This window comes from Opisthorchis viverrini (assembly GCF_000715545.1).
Source record: "Opisthorchis viverrini unplaced genomic scaffold opera_v5_151, whole genome shotgun sequence".
In the NCBI taxonomy this organism is placed as follows: domain Eukaryota; kingdom Metazoa; phylum Platyhelminthes; class Trematoda; order Opisthorchiida; family Opisthorchiidae; genus Opisthorchis; species Opisthorchis viverrini.
The window spans coordinates 539,625-554,947 of record NW_008751807.1 but is presented as its reverse complement, the minus strand read 5'-3'; positions in this window follow the sequence as shown (position 1 = coordinate 554,947).

Genomic DNA, 15,323 nt, shown 5'->3' with positions numbered 1-15,323 from the left:
ATGGACATCTCTCACTCCGTGACTCTGACGATGCTTACTGATAGACAGCAATCGTGTTCGACCTATTCCAGTGAATTCTCCGTCAACGACTTTTCGGAACACTAAGAATGGGGCATTATGAAGAATGCAAAAGCAACAAGTCTTCCCAAAAGTGTTTTGTGAGAATCTATTTTTAAAGAATTCTAACTGCTTTGAAATTAGACTGCGTGGCACTTGCCATAGAGCTTTAATAGGAGAGACTTGTCTAGTTTGTGAAACCTAATTTGTTGTAACCGGATAAACTCCAAGAAGGGCGAAACCGGTTCTGGGCTATCGAATACTTTTCAGCAGCCTTATGAGTGGCGTATTACGTCTAATTTTATTGTGTTTTACACCGCAACAGACTATGTTGCCGAAGTACTACTAATTAATAGACCACTCTAAAAGTTCCCTCCCATATGAGTGAGCGAATGACAGCTGCTGCTGCATTTCTTGCGTCTGAATGGAACACGTTCAAATTTATGTCACCATTATCATAAGTCAGCATACGATGGGACACTTTGAACCGCCTGCTACACTGTTTATATGCAGTTGATGAAACTAGTTTGTTGCAAATAGTACATCACCACAGTCACGTACGCGTGCATATATTCAGGTGCCTAAGATAGCCTTAATCAAACGGCTGGCGTAATCAATCATGTTAGCATGAATAGAAAGTCGGTGGTTTCAGACTTTGGCAGAGTCTCTAAGCATTAGCAACGTAGAACACTGCTGACAAGCGCTGGTAGATTTTAGGACTTCGCGCTTGTTGTTTTACAACGGAAACAAAAATCATAGAAGTGGATACTTATATGACATCTACTGACTGAACTGACTGGTCTTAATGTGCAGATTCCAACTGCAAAAAAGCTGCCAGACGTGTTTTAATTGTCACATTTGGTATGCATTGGAAAGGTGAGTGCAGAAGAGCATAGTGACGACGTGCTCAGCAAGTTATTCTAAATTGGATTTCTAACCATAGTCTGGACAAAACTGAAAAGCACAATAGCATACGAACATGAGTGCAGAAGAGCAAAGTGACGACGTGCTCAGCAGTTTAGTCTAAATTAGATTTCTAACCATAGTCTGAACAAAACTGAAAAGCACAATAGCAAACTAACTAAGATAGCTGTACCGAAATCGGCCCAACAGATGCAACTCAAATGTATCGTTCCCGAAATCACGGGGAAGTTGTTTTTGTGGAGCTGCTTATTTACAGGCAACGTTAAACTCTGACCAGCAAAACATAGCATGGTGTCTTAATAAACTCTTCTTAGATACATTTATGCTATAAGTACCCGACTGTTTTGGTGTTTTTTACGAATATTTTGGAGTTATCGTCTGTAGCTGTGCCAGGAGTTCAAGCAAGGGGAAGTGCTTGAACAGTCAAAGACTATAGAGGAGTTCGCAGCAATCTGGGCTGACGTGATATATAACTAACTAGGCCTATGAACATGATGGATAGGAGAAACTAGTGTTGCTGAGGCCCGAGAAAGGCTGCCTCACTGCTTTACCGGGGAACAGGCTCCGCGGTCAATGCAACCGAACAGACTCACAATCAAGGTGGAAAAACGCTATTCAATTATTTGCAATGAGACTGTAAGTAATCGCTTGTAGCATGTCCGCAACGATACTTAATATCAAGCGTAGCTTCCAAACGTGAAACTTCAGGTGGAGGCGTTGCCTTCCTTTCTTTTGAAACTCAGAAAGGAACATTTGTTTTCAATTTGGACCTGCGGTGACTGTTTGATTTCATCATTTACTCCAACAAATCTTTAAATAGTTATTCGAGTAGATGTGCCCCACCCAACACACAATGCATTCCGGTCCCAGTTATCACACATTCCACATCATATAGCTATTAAGTCTCACCACAGTTGACGCATTGCTAAGTCACGGATAATATGGTTCCACTGTGAGATAAGAAGCCCTCCTGTAATGTGACATGGAATGTTGCGCTTACAATTCTAAACTTCGCTAGATCGATTACCATCCTACAGTTTTTTCTTCCTTTTGTGAACAAAAATGTGGAGAGTCAGATGTTCCCACTTAACTGAAGTGCATGTATTATTGGGTGTGAAAGGCCTATTAATCCACCCCCCAGATAATTGTTCAGACTAGTTTTGAAGTGAACCTGTGCACATTGGGTGCGCTAGCAACATAGTCGATAAAAGCTAGTCGACGGCTTTATCAGTGAAACAATGTGCCCAGTAAACCTGAAGTCATGAAGCCGTGTTACAGTAAAACTTGAGATAACATTTTAAATTAACGCATCCACGCTCAGCCAATGGAGGACCCACACGGAGTAGATGAAGACCTAAGCTATGCTGGATGAGCAGTCACCACGTTTTTCATGCCTGACAAGCCAGATAGGCGTACTACTTGAAAACGCATCCATCAGCTGTTCATTGATAGACACACTAAATAAAAATCCCCGCTCACGTGGGGCCCCAATAGGGTGAAAGACAAACTGGGTTGGAAGAAATAACCAACGCCTATAGCGCATCCGATCTGGCAGTCACTGACACGAATAATCGCCCTATTATGATTAGGATCATGAAGGTGCTGAAGATGCAATGAAACAAAACTCACATCGGTTTACAACACGGTCCATGATCTTGCCCTACTTGGGGAATCGATTGCACGCCCAGTTGATAAATATCTGTCCGTTAGATTTAATGGCATCAAATCAGAACTTGATTATTTAGGTATTTGGGCTTTCTCCAGGTAGCAAAGTTCACGGTCAAGTTCTACTCTGAAAACTCTCCGACTCAGTTTTTCTTCAGCAATTGGAAAAACAATATCTACGCAGTAAAATCAACAATGCCTGACATCCCATCAAACAGCTAAAGGAGGCGCGAACAACGAATCAGGGTACAAGGTTGGCTATTTCTACACAAAAATGTATAAAGAACCAATATTGTGCGCCATTATAAAATGATAAATAAGAACCACATACTTTGTCCTCATGGGCATAATAACATCAAAAGCACTGAAATTGTTTTTCTCATGCCAGAAGAAGACCGCTACACAAAGTCGGTGATCCTCACTGCAATTCCAAAGGTGCTTCTCGTCACATCTTTTCTGAAGCAATTTTTCTTACTGCCCGTAGGAGTTGAGACCTAGTTATTGGGTTATTGATCTACATCATTTACTAGAGGGGCATTCTAATAAGTGGAGCAATTCACAGTCTCTAGCAAGGACAACGGGAAACTTATCCCACTCAGCGGCTACCAGCAGACTGAAAAGAGCCCAAGTGATCAGCTGACTTCTGGTCACGATCATAAGTCAGCTGGATACCTGACCTGTATGACGCACATTACATCAACCAGGAGGTCACACAAATCAGACAGTAAATTCGCAATGACAAGCGCGGTAAACCTTCGGGACGCCAGCAAGCGGTGGCACAAATTACTGATAGTTTCAATGTATCATCAAATACACTGCATACGCAAGTCTCAGGTGGCAATCCTCCTTCGGTTTAAAGCCAAAAAATCACTGGGAATTCGTGGACCTGAATAACCCTGATCTCTGTTTCAAAAGCTGCCACGTCAGGCCTGCAAGCTTTGAACTGAGTGTTTTTGCCTGTATAGCTGTGTTATCAGGTGCCAACCTGTTGACCAGCTAAGCAGACGCAGCTAACAGCAGATGGGCATTTGCTAGAGGAATGACCGAAACCAAAGGTCAAGAGCACAAAGTTCACAGATCCCATGGTGCACAAACAGTGTAGTATGTAACGGGCATTTGAGCCTAACCGTCAGCAAAGTGGAGAAACGACACCTAAATATCCAGGTACACTGACTAGCTAATGGTCGCTGGTAACCGGACGAGTTGGAACTACCCGGTACAAGGCACACGAACTTCAAGGCAAGCGGCCGGGTACTAACGAATAAATATGAATGGCTATCCTACGGGTAAATTTTATCTTGCTTCAAGTGTCAGGGTTCCCACCACGACTACTGCAACACACATAATACAGAGTGACCTCCAAGATCAAAGTGCCTTTTTGTGGTGAAATCAAGTGGATGGACCTACTCATCAATCACAAAGTCTGACTTGATTTAGATTGCTTCAAGAATTACGATTGTTATGCACGACGCGGTTTTCAGAAATACCATTCAGCTAAACTTTGGTCCTACTGAGGCGAAGAATTTAACTGTAGTTGTAGTTACGGCAGCAGGTGTACTTCCCACCTCAGTTCAGTTTTTTTAGTGTCTTATGTAGGTGTTCTAAAATATCGCTAGTAAAAGATTATGAAGAATTTCTGTTCAGCGTTGAGTATCTAGTCTTTAAAGACATTTGTTTTGCTGAGAAAAGAACAAACACGGTAGGACGAACAAAGTACCAAAGATACATTCTGTCAAATAGCCGCAAAATGGTGGGGAATAATTTGAGACCATAGAGGTTTTGTAGTAATGCGACAAATTCATGTTTGCTATTGCAGACGACATATATTAATACGTTATTTTTAGAATAGCAATTAATGGGCCAGTAGAATACCGGCGTAAAAAAGATCGGTGGTAAATTTTAGAACAGAAATCTTCATGCAAAAACGATCCGATAAGATGGATGGACTGGCGTCCGTTAAGACTGGTAGATCGATGCATACTAATGGTGGTGATTTTGAGAGACTTGAGTGCGCATATACGTGGGTGCCTATTATATATATATATAATGATATAGACTGGTGTCACTGAAAAAAGTTGATCCGCCAACATTATTCTGGTGTATTTCGAATTCCTCGGCTCACTAGCCGTAGTATCTTCGAGCCCATATGAACCGTCGGTCTTGCTAACTGTTTGCAGAGATCTAGTGATGCAATTCGTGTGGGTAAAAGCCAACCGTATAAACATTAGTGAGTTTCATTTTAATTAGTATGTGGAAAAGTGGTCAGGACTGATCATAATCTAAAGCAATAGGTTGGTCTACTAGTAATTTTACTCGATGCATGAGCTCCCGTGGTGAAACTCTGCGCAAAAGTCAAATGCCAGTCACTAGGCGAGCTTTCATTCGATAACTTACCTTGATAGGCATCACTTATAGACCAATGCACCACGATCGACAGTTCACACGACTGTATTACTTTTTATTTCTATCAGGTTGACGCAAATAATTCGGGTACCTCGGACAGGTAAACCGGTATCGTCGAGGATGATTGGTCAAACTACCTTCTCGCTTCCATTCTTATTGTGTCCCCAGGAGTGACTTTTTAATGTTGCATTGTATAGCGTCCTGGCTGAGTAACACAGCACAAACCGCTTGACCAATAAAAATAAACTCCAGAGGTCATGATAAAGTACTTTATTCACGATGTCAAAGTACTGAATTTGTTTTGGTTTGGTGAAGGATATGATTGATGTGCATAAGTATAAGTTAGAATAATGATGAGTGCTACTACAAAAAGCAATATTGCTGGCAGCCTGCACAGTCTTAAAGCAAAAAGAGGAACATTCAAAGTTCACAACAAACCAGAGTTTGGTACAGAAATACGTCCGTGAACGAAGCTGACACATAATTCAATTAATATCCAATGTAGACTGCGGTGCTCACGTTATGGTAGCCTTGCATTTGAAGCCTCGATAAAACTGAATGTTGTAAGGGGGTACAACGAATACTGATGTGAATCTTAAAGTGGAGTGTTAATAAAAACCATTTCAAGAAGATTTTGAAGAAAAGGCCGAGAAACGGGCTGTTGCACAAAAATGTAGATCAATGTCAGGTGAACGCATAAAATCGAATCAGATTCTGCCTCATCAGAATACCAAAAGCATCAACAGCGCACCAGTGATATAATCGATTCTGGGTTCCGTAGATGGGGTTAGTAATTTCAGCAAACACTGGTATCCTGGCGTTTGTTATCTTGTGACAGAACTTCGTACACAGGAGGAATCTATCACGTCTCCGCACTCCAATAGTGGTAGGTTTGCTTCAGACATCCTAATCTTCTGATTTGTCCATCTACCTGATGTTCTGCAGTATACACACGAAGAGACAGCGCAAAATATACCCAACATCTCCTACTCGCCTATGTGCTTTCTTTAAATCTTTACCCGGATTGTTTCAGGTTCCAGGCAAAACTGCCAGAAGTCTAATGAACGACGTGTATACTATAAATGTCAGTGAAAATAATCAATAAATTTGATGAAAATTGAGATGCGCATCCATATGAAGAGTAAAGCTGGCGTTTACTTTGATCTATATTTCACTGATTGCAGCTTTTGGAATTTCCGGTCTTCGGAACTTGTGCGTTAATCTGTAAAACATAAAGAATCAAATGACCTTGGGCTGGTGTGTGCCACCTGCCATCTGAGAATTTGAAGGATAGAAACCTGAGAGACGATACGACTATGTTCGTAGAAATTTTTTGAACAGATTGCTTATGGTTAATTATGGGGAACTAACAATGGATTATGATACATGTCACCTTGTTACAATACTCTTTCACATGTTTTCACCAATACCATATTCATGTGATTGTCAAATTTCAAAATCGCCTTCAAACATGCAGCTCTGGTTCTTATTGCTATCTTTAGTGTGGCTACAGATTGATTCAGAAGGACGTGCTACTAACCCTGCACTATGCAAGTGAAGTTGGTCGGTTTAGCTCGCTTATAACGGGCTGCATACCTTTATACTTTGGTCAAGGAAATTCGCATTCATCTTAGATTACGCTGATTGTTTTCACCTCTGGAAGGCCGTTTCGAATCAGCTGAGGTCAGTGAAACCGTACACATAGACTCATTCAGTACGGTGTCGCTGACAAATTCAATATCTGCCAAGCTACCTGCTGATTGGTTTTGAGATATTAGCATAATGGACAACCGTCTAGGTTGATATAGATCATCTTCTCAAATTACATATGTCTCACGCTGTATTAGTCTTTTCCATCTTGTAAGCGTTTGACACATGAGGTTTTAACAACAATAATTGCTGGTGGCTCAGTCAGTATGAACAATACGCATATTGAAACTGCCTTCGATCGCAACTCTATCTACAACTTGCTTTCTGTAGCCCGAAGTGAATCATCAAGTGAAGTACCCTGAAGTGGAAAAGTAAGGAACAAAAAGCGATCGGAACTAATTTGAAACTCCTCCAGCCCATCGATTCAAGATTTTGGCAACCGCACTAGCCGACAAGAGCTGTTAATTGACACTAAACACTGATCTGGTGTGATAATCTGAAGAGGAGTTACTGATTGGTTCCCCGTCCGTCTTACAACCTGGCCAATTTGGTGACCTGTTCACTTGGCCTGATGAAGTTTTTGTGTCAAAAGCGAAACGTTGCCCAAATAAAAACTACCGACTATTTACCAAGCTCTTTTGGAACGATGACTTCTCAATCGGTTCCAAACTTTTTCCAGTCGATTGAAGTCTTCCCTACATTTTATTGAAGCACGGCTTCATTGGCCGTGGTATTCAGTGTTGCTTCACAACGTGGATATATTTTTCCGCTCCTCCAGCTACACTATGCCGAAATCTTCAGATGTAGTCCGTTGATGATTTTCTGACATTAGATACTTCTTCTTGAGGTTTTAAATTGAGTACGTTTGTAGTGGATGACAGCAACATAATTAAATTGGCGTAAGGTATGGCTATCTCGTAGGTTGAGTGATTGCCCACCTGTTCTAGTTCATGTGCCAAGGGGAGTTCGATCCGGCGTAACAGAGCAGACCTAGCATACTAAACATCTGATCTGTCTACAGACCATGGAGTATGCAAACATACGTAGTATTGTTTAGTAATCCATTGAAGACGCAGGGGCGATTACCATATTGCAGCCCATTTCATAATTTATCTTACCATGCTATGCAGTAAGGTTTTTGAACTAAAGTTGAACTGTTTCCGTAGCTCAGTTCTGGATGAGCATAGGTCGTGTAAACATAGTTCTTTGCATTTACACCACCGCAATGTTTAAACACCTCACCGGTATTACAACGGTTGTACTGCGGCAGTAAAGAGTGGCTTTCCATGGTCTGATTTAGTTAACCTGCGAGGTGGAAGCGTCGGTGGTAACTCGCTAAATTTAGTTCAGACCCTTGTATGAATGGACGATGTATTGTACCATGAACATGGTTAGACTATGTGAATAAGTTCTAGTTCGTAGTCTGCCGGCATCCACACACCATCACTGTCAGGTCAATTTGCGTCTCAATTATCGTCATCACGCACTCATGGTTGACAGTTTTCTTCCTTCACGCAGGACTAGTTAACTAAAGTCTTCCTTTAACACTTTCACAGTCACCGCAAAGAAGTTTGGTGATCGCTTGAGGTTGACGTCCCAACTCACCGCAAGCTGTCCATGGGCAAACAAACGAGAATTTACTCATCATCGTCCGTTAAATCTGCCCTCATACAGTTCTCCTTATACCACTATATCACCACACTCCCCATCCATCTGACATATCAGCTGGAGCTGTTAGTTTCTGAACCTGCCTTCATATACAAATTTTCGTGTGCATCTGACAATCTCAGCTGGTGCGCGAGTTCCGCTCGGTCTTCGTGACCCACTGTTGGAGCTGTTTATGGAAGGTCAACGGTTATGCCAAAAAAATAAGCAAATTTTCGGTGGACGCAAATGAGAAGGTAGAAGATGAGAAGACTACTTATCATTTATTTTTAAAAAGCATGGTCGCAAACATAAAAAGTGAATGCAAGTGACGAATGCGAAAGGGTAACAGGAGAATATGAGAGAAAAGAGAGAAACGTCTCATTCGAATTCATGCCACAAACAGTTCCAGTCAGATGAGATGAATCCCAACGTATGTAAAAAAATTTGATATAGGGACACGCGTCTAACGACCAACAACCGAAGAAGGGACAAACAATTTTGAATGCTGAATGTGTTTGGAAATAATTAGTTGCCGTGTAACTACATTGTTGGCATAGTCGCATTCACGCCCCTTCAAGGCAAACATGCAATACAGTGATGCTTCTAAGGCATTCATTTGTGACTCATTTGACATAACTTTAATGCGAGTGATTTGCACATCTGTCATTCCATACCAGCGATCCAGTCATCTTTAAATGGAACTTTCCAGGTTGAATCATCCAGTCTTTCTACATGTGGTGGAATGCACCAAGTGAGTCCTATTTTCACTCTTTTTACAGTCATGTGGCTGGTAGCGCCACTGGAATGGGAACATGGGAGCTGTAAATTAGTGAAGATGGAACTTATCATGAGTGACAAGCTAAGTTATATTAAGTATATTCACGATACTAAGAATAGGTTTTCAAACTGGGATTTTCCACTCTGCGAACACCACAAAGTTGGCTTTTTCATTATCCAAGTGTTTATAGGTTGCTGTCCTACCTGTCGCAGCTACCGGGCATGTCACCTACATTGCACGCTGGCCAAGCTGTAAAATTGGCTATGGAATAGAAAACTTTTTCCGTGAAACACTTCCTCTATGTCTGGGTGGCGTGTTATCGATGTAGAATTTGGTTTAAAGTCAACGTGTACACACAGCATATTTAAGTATTTCCAAAATTTTTTTGGAGACAAAGCTTTTCTTATCATTTTCGGTCAAAGAAGCAGACGTTTGTATAGTATATCTTTTACAAATTGGTCACAGCGCCTTGTAGTTCGCTTTAGTTGGTCACAATCCTCGGAACGTTTTGGAGGAAATCACTCTTCGCATACAACACAGGGTGCCGGGGCTAGCAACCGAATTGTGATTTTCTCGTTGCGCTTGTACTACTTGCCAAAATGCAAGTAATTAAGATACATTCCACTATTTCCATCCGTCCAGATTCAGTGATATTAGTTGAGTGAGGACGCAGCCTTTTGGCAGCTTACGGTTATGCGACCGCAAATGACGCATCGTTTTCAAAAGTTTTGTTGAATTCAGAAGGGCTAAATCCAGACCTGGGGTACGCTGCTTTGCATCTCGTAATGTTTGTTGTCGCTGTTTTTCAGATAAAACTCCTGGCAATATTAGGGAATAAGTTCAGCTTAAAGTTAAGCGTAACCCAGAGGCATTCGGCTACTATTTCCCAAACCACAATAGCAAATTTTCGATTAGTAATATGCCCCCCTCTACTCAATCACGACGGATTTGGTACGCGGAATAGTACTTATGTCACATTTGTACAGGCATTCATTTACTTCCTTTGGTCCAGCCTAAACTCTTTATGCTAGTCATTACAATCTGCATCAAAGTCTTATCAAAGCCGAGAATTTTGCACTCTCTACCGGACAGCCCAAAATTGGTCTTGATTTTTTTGTTTCACCGATCACCAGGCAGAGCCCGCCTAAACCGAACCCTTGCTGACGGTATATCCCGATCCAGGTTAGTGCCATCGCAGACTGTGCCCTATCCCGTATGTGACTCATAAAACGAAGTCTTGCGAATGCGCTTTATCTAAAGGGGGGGAGTTGTGTGCGAAGAAAGAGTAAATAAATGTGACCCGATCAAACTTGAATAAGCAGTTTTTTCTCTTTTATAAATACACCCTTATTTGAGGAGCCCACATCGTAAAAGAATATATTCCGCATAGATGGCCAGTGTAGGTTATTTCGTTGGGGATTTTTAGGATATCAGAGCCCTTTGAATAAGAAGTTGAACCTCGGCTAGTTTTTGATAAATATTTCAGCAGAAAACTCAAGAGGGACCAAGAGTCAATCAAACTTGTTCTTTCATATGGATCCCAGCATCCATGTTTTAGGGAGGTCTGAAGTTTCAATGCCCAAAAAAGACGGTTCAATCACTGTGCAAAACAGGCAAGTGTACATCTGCAACCCGCTTTATCTGTTGTTTTCTTATGTTTTTAATACACATGATAACGGCTGAGTAACCGAAACGCTGAATAAAATGGATGCACTGCTGATCATTCTGCATTTTTGCTTGTGTGTCGTTGCATTGGATGGTACCCATTGGATCGCTATGCTTAGGTTGGGTTATTCAAAGATGAGGATAAAATATTTTCACAACGCTTCAAACTGGGTGTGCTGCGTACGGAACAGCAATTCAACAAATGCGTGTTTTGCCACCATCCATCTGTTCAAGTTTACAATCGAATGAAATGAAACATCGGAACACTAATACCGTCGTAATTAACTTTCAAATATTATGTACGTCAAGACAGTGATGACCGGCAATCTTCGTTGACTGGTTTGGTTTGGCAAAATAGATACAGGGGTTCTAAAATTTTAGTTAGGTTAGATAAACGCACTGGGAGACTAGCCATAACTGATTCGGCTATTTTGTTCAAAGGTGACCGTGCATCGCTTCGCACTCTCGGGTAGGTGGCTGTGGATATTTAATTTTCTTGACCAGGTTATTCACGAGTTTATCCCTACCGCAAGTGGGACATATGCGAGTCCAGTACTACCAACCAGGCTGAAGTGCGGCTGGCATAAATATCGTGATGCTAATATAACTGGCGGCTGGATCTAAATTGAAATACCAATCGGTGCTTGAAACCTAGTGCATGAAAACCGTATGGTTATCTAAAAGGAAGCTGTATCATACGGAACTGCGACCATTCTCAGGTTGAGTTTTCACTGCTTTATCGGTACTCTGTCTTTCGGAACCCTGAATCAAAAATGGCCACTGACGTCGGCTCTAGAGAAGACAACTGTAGCACTAAAATTTATTGTCACAACCTATGCCTTATAAAAAAAGCACGAGACCCTATATGGAAACGGGTCTCTTCCCAGGGGCACTTATAAATAAAAATTATTGTATTCATTTAGCAAAGCGCGCATTTGCCATGTGCAAGTACAAATGCTCTACATGTATACTTTAAGGTTCCCATTGACGGAGTTTTCGATCGGAAGAATGGAACCAATGATGATTTGACCGGCGTTAAACTGTGGCCTTTTCATCCCAGTGCAAAATATGTTCGAACCGAAAGATTGATTCTCAGAAATTTGAGTAAATGTGATGACAAGCAGAGCACTAGTTTTTAAACTGTCAGGTTGGGTGGCCTCTTCGGAGCCCAGTTGGCGCTGAGTGATGTTGATAAACTCCATCCTCATAGTCATGAATCCTTTGTTTTTCTAACTTTTTGGTTCATATTTAGCTGTCATATTAAACAGTTAAAGTGCAGTTTCTCCATCGACTGATGCGCGGCTGTCATATTAAACAGTCAAAGTGCAGTTTCTCCATCGACTGATGCGCTGCTCTGTGTGATTTGTTACTAACTATATTGTTCCAGAGAGATGCATCACGTAAAGAAGGGATGATCGTTCTTGGGTTATCTGAGAATTTTGGATTGGATTAATTGGATTAATTTTGTCGTGGCAACATGGGCAACTGACATACTAAGAAAAATATTCCGTATAATAAGGAACGGTACACTCAAATGCTTTCTCACACAATGATCACTCCATTTAGGATTCTTAGAGAGTAAAAGCACCGAAAATCCAGGAATGTGTACTGTATGAATCGTGTGATCAACCTAGGAATCAAAGACTGGGTTGATTGACAATGACTTTATTGAAACCAAGGGACAGAAAGGGGTTTGGATAAATTTTCGCTCTTCTCCTAGATATTAGTAGTAGACGGTAATTATCCCAATGGTTAAAGAGAAAATTTGTATTTTCTCACATAGGTTAGCACTTTTGGCTGACTATCTGCAAGTATGGGGACCCACGCACCCCAGATATGTCGCACGAGCCGGTTCATTGGCCTTATATCACTCTCAGATAAGTGATGTATTCACAATCGTTGTTCTTAAAAATGATTTTCGTGACACTCAACGTGGTTGTCATGTGCGCATCAGGTTTTCATAGGGCGTGATTACCAAGTTTCACTCGGCGAGCCTTTTTGAGCACTTAAATAGAGTAGCCAATTAGTTTTGAGTGTATGAACGGTGGCTTTCGGTATCCTACCGAAGAGCTGTATGACACCATCACTCGTAAAAATTCCTCTTGCCAACCCTACAGCAGTTGGAAAACCGAAGTCAGTATGAAGAAACACGACATGCAAAACCTCAAAATCGATTAAAGCTTACTGCCAAATGCTGCGGTGACCGATAAATGTTCCTGACGTATATATATATATATATATATATATTCCCACCCAAGAAAACATCTACACATAGAGATAAGTATTTCAAAAACAGTAAGCGAAAATTTTGGTGGATAATCCTAAACCAAATGAGCTAATCCCCGCCTTTGACGATGAAAATTGTCCCAATATTTTGGACAGACTCGAATGGAGTTGTATTCCTTAGTAAAAGCCTCAAACCGTCTATCCCTGTATATCTGACGCAGTGTACTTCTTTGATCCCACAGGTCATACTAGCAGAGACATTGTTCCTCGGTGTATATCTGTGTTAGAAAGGCTGGAGGGGAGTATTCATAACATTGCATCCAGTATCAGCCGTTACACCAGCAGCGTTATGCATGTAGACACCGGGCACAAAACGTTCAAAATCCTAAAACACACTAAAAATGTTCGGTAGGTGCATTATGACTCCCATCCCACCGAACGGGCAGTTTCGTCCCAGGATACTGCTCCCCTGCTTTCCCCAATCTGGTGATCTGTCCGGGTTGACCGACCCACTTCTTTGGCTTTGCTGCAGCCCTCAGCTACGTAAGGAGCCTGTGAGTGCTCGGTTAGCCCCATCTGCCTCACAATCCGCAACTTGGGTGAGGATTTCCCATTGCACCAAGTTTAGACGGCATTGCTGGCCCAAGCTATTTTGTCAATCGCGCCCAAAAACCTGATTATGCACGGCCCGTCGTGTTCCACAGAGACCCAAAAACAGAAAGCTATGGAAGTCTGACAACTTGCCTTCATCTAAGGGTCAAAAGCGCCCTTCGATTTTTTAAACCTCACTCACTTCCATCGGCTGCTTGTCATACCTTCTTCAACCACAGGAAAAAACTTGCTCCCTTAGTCTGCTGCGTTATCCTTGTTGTTGGCAATAGGCTTCATGTTTCTCCTAACTTTTCGCCCTCAAAAGCAGCAAATTTTGAGGTACCCTTTTTTCCAACGCGGCTATCACCAAGGTGCACAGTGATCGGCCTGCATAGACCCCATCTTAAACCAGTCACCGAATTACGCCTTTCTAGATTACACAAATCCCTATGCCTATCATCGATTAAAATTATCCAGTGACATGACCACCAGCCCTACCCTCACAGAGCCAAATGTTCGCCCAACCATTCTCTCAAAACCGCCTTTTTTGAAGATCTTTACTTCCATCTTCTGGGCTTATCACTTGGCTGAACCCATCACAGTTGAGGCAAGACCGTGCTCACTCTGAGCATCAAAAACAACAAACGAAACATGAAACGTAACCCCTTATTTTAACGGCTTGCATTACGGCTCCAAATCTTGTGTCCTGAAGAGTGAAATGACGACGTTTTCCAACCACAAACCGGGCAAGAAGCGATCATCGAGACCCCACAACCACAAACTTCCCACGCCGGAACCGGGCAAGAAGCGATCATCGAGACCCCAAGCCAAAATATGTCTAGTTCCGCTATCCTGTGCAAACCTTTTCTGTATGCCCCACACGAGCATCGGTTGCAAGCACAGACAACGCACAGTGGCTCACTCCCGCTGTGTTCCTTACTACAGGGTTATCCGATAAGTCGATCGTACGTCACGCATTCTTTTTTCTACCGAAACATGCATACGCTCACTTACCCTTCGATTCTTCCCACCAACATACACACGCAAAACCTGTTCTTGGCTGTGCCTGCCTCTTGCCGCAATCTGGATTTCATCTTTTCAGCGCACGCGCAAGCAAAACCCGCTATCACAAAGTACGTACCGTTTATCCATCTGCAATTTTTAAGCTCATTTTGGTGCACAGTCAATCGAGGTTTCTCGGTCACTTCCACAAACGAAACGTGACATACGTACACCTGTAGTAACTGTCCAAACACCCAAGCTAACGAAATTTGTTTTCAGAAGAGGTCTCCACAGATGAAGCCGGTTACCGCAGCGTGGCCATCTGTGGGGATAAGCGGCCCCACGATCGCGGTCTCAGGCGAGCCTCAGGTGTGTATCGCCCAAAACTGCTCTTTTACCAACCCATATTTAACTGATCTCATTTCACGGTAACCTCAGAACCTTGGCCTTCCCAACAGCGCCCCCCAAGTTTTTATCAATCCTTCCAGACACTACACCAGCCACGGCAAAAAAGTTTTCGCAATGGCCAAGTTGACATTCGTCAACTCTTGGACAAGATCAACCCATTCTGCGCATCGGGACCCGACGAGGTCCATCCGAGGATCCTGAAAGAAACGTCCTCCACGCTGGCAAACCATTTACACTTGGTGTTTCGTCAGTCGCTTGACGAAGGCCGCCTTCCCCCTGCTTGGAAGGAAGCGATTGTCACGCCAAT